Raw genomic sequence first — 2,745 nt, forward strand, 5'->3', positions numbered from 1 at the left:
TTTTTTTTAAAAAAAAAAACTTTAGCAGTAGTAGTACTGCACTTTTGCTATTTCATTAGAGTAGAGTGCCAAGTAACAGATTGTAGTGACTAAAAATACAAATAGAGATCGTTGGCACTTGCAGAAAATACAAACTCTGACAAATGCTAATGACAGAAAATACAAGAAGCTAACATATGCTAGTGACCAAAAAATTCAAGAAGCTAACAGATTCTAGTGACTGAAAATACTGATCGATAGCACTTGAAAATAGTAAAATACAAAGAAGCTAACTGATGCTAGTGATGGAAAATACAAGAAGCTAACAGATGCTTGTGACCGAAAATTCATGTGTGATTAGAAGTGTTGTGCAGGTAAGAGATGTGATTAGAAGAGATGTCCTTGGGTCTAGTGTAGTAGAGTTTAAATTGTAGGTCATAGGGGATTGACAACTTCGGTGAACTTTACTGTAAAATGGTATTTGTAACTGCATATGAAAGGAATATGTAAACAATATGGGTCAAATTAAATTTGTGCCTTTGTACTGTCCCTCTACTGAACAACATATGGCTGTATATACTAAAAAAGGTTTATCTAGATTGTACTGCACTGTTCCAATGGGAACTTTTTACTGAGTTCCATGTCCTCTTTGTTCAAATACATTCCATGTTTAGCATCATGTCTTAAGATATGGTATTATCTAGAGTCAGAATCCTGCATACAAGTTTGAATGTGTTCAGCATACAAGGTTTACCTAAATTCGCACGAACCTCGCAAAAACTTGAGCTATATATATTTTTTAAAATTACTTCAGTTTGAATGTGTTCTAATTTGAGATGAGAGTATTATAAAAACACTTATTATATTGTTTTAGACGTGGGATTATATCTAGCATGAATGAAATGCCTTTCACTTCCGCTTTTTGAGGGGAAAGGTATGTAACTTGTTTCCAGTTGCATCACTTCTCCTCTTTCCACTAGCTTGTGTGTTCTTAAGAATATTTTAGAGCGCTCTCTGCTCTTCTGCTTGCCTTTGCCAATGTGCATTGATATGAGCCTGAGAGACGAGAAAATGAGAGAATCTATTACTGTAACTTGGGTGTTCTTTTGGCGAAGTAGGTTACTGCCATTCTGTAACTTAGGTGTCTTATACTAAAAGTTCTCTTGTTAGATTCCATTGCTTTTTAGGACGAAAATTAAGCAATAGAGCAAGGAAAATGACACAATAATCAAATTTATCAATTTTTGCAATCCCTTCTGTTTAGGAAAAAAATTACAGTAGGAGCACCATGATCTGCTTTATGTTAGATGCATCCCATATCTAATTTCCTCTAGTATTTGCTCTATTTTCTATGTTTTCACCTAATTTAGTCTTTTGGCTTTAATATTGTTTCAAATTTTTAGAGAGTTCACTATGTTGCACCCAACCAGAATGATGGATTCCTCGAACACAGAGATGAATTTGTAAAGTCACTTTCTTGTGAATTTAATACTATTTTATTCACAAAGGATTTTTTTTATATTAACTCATGCTACTGTCTTTTTTCTCTTTACTAGAATAAAAAAACATGTGAGTCTGAATATAGTGATGATGACAGTCTACTTTTATCCACCACAAGTAAAACAACAAAGAAACAAAAGGTATCTCTGAACCACACTTTGTTGTATTTATAGAGGAATTTTTGTCTTAATACTTCATACTTCATTTTATATGTGTAAGGATCATCATAGAGGGCCTGGAGAGACTACGGCCATTGCATACTAGGAGGTGGCTCATGGCAAGGTTACATGCAACAAGCGTCAAACACCTAAACAACTTCCTGTAATGAAGGTAGATGAACATAATACACTTGTTCTAATTGCATGATCTTGATGTACAACTAAGGGTTGTTGGTCACTAAGAGATTATGTCAAATTAACATAGGTTGGGTCCATGGTGCTACTAATGACTTCAAAATATCCTAATAAGGCTAATGTGGCCTATGCAACTCTCTTGAGCACTGATCCAGAAGCCATTGTTGGTGGAGTTAAGACAGGAAGTCAATTCTACAAAGTGCATATCGATCATGCTATAGCAAAAGATGAGCCATTAGTGAGGCCTAGGCCTGGGTGCAACAATATTGGTGATGCTCAAGCCAAAGGAGTCTCAATTGCTTGGCCTTCGATGTTTGTATGTTCAAACTAGATTTCTTAACTTACATCATTGTACATATGTGGCCTAATTTGTAATCTTACAACTTACATTTTCTTTGTAGGTTCAAATGATTAATGGTTGAATTCCTACATCGATGTGTACAAAGAATAATGGAAGAAGCAATGGACTTTATGAATCCTAGCTAGTTCTTGATTTTTTCTTTCTAGTATGGACTATGTGTGTTTGCTCTCTAGAGCCATATCGTTATGTACAAATACTATGATTTAATCTGAACAAGCACTATGTTTGAAATCATCCTACTATATGTGGATCTTGTTATGATTATTGAAATTTGTGGTTTATGTGATTTTGCAATGTGTCATGTTTGTGTGATTCTATAATAATCCGTGTGCCACATCTATAGACGAAACAAATATTTGTTTTCTAATTTGAATATGTTACAATAGATATAAACAAGTGTTACAAACCATGTGTTCCTTTGTTCATACTGTGCTCTACCATAATGTGGAAGTGTTACTAGAACTAAAAAAAAGTGTTACAGCAGACAATCACTATAACACTAGGCAAATGTTCCCATAGATAAATAAATGTGTTACAAACTATGTATTCCAC

General features: G+C 34.2%; 1 long non-coding RNA gene across 1 annotated transcript; it reads left to right on the forward strand.

Moving 5' to 3' along the window:
• Positions 1 to 1,729: 1,729 nt before the first annotated feature.
• LOC136452084 (uncharacterized) lies at positions 1,730 to 2,392 on the forward strand. The gene is made up of 3 exons (XR_010758744.1): positions 1,730 to 1,809; positions 1,903 to 2,148; positions 2,234 to 2,392. It is a non-coding gene; the product is annotated as an uncharacterized lncRNA (long non-coding RNA).
• The last annotated feature ends 353 nt before the right edge of the window (positions 2,393 to 2,745 follow it).

Source organism: Miscanthus floridulus, chromosome 5 (assembly GCF_019320115.1).
Source record: "Miscanthus floridulus cultivar M001 chromosome 5, ASM1932011v1, whole genome shotgun sequence".
Lineage (NCBI taxonomy): Eukaryota > Viridiplantae > Streptophyta > Magnoliopsida > Poales > Poaceae > Miscanthus > Miscanthus floridulus.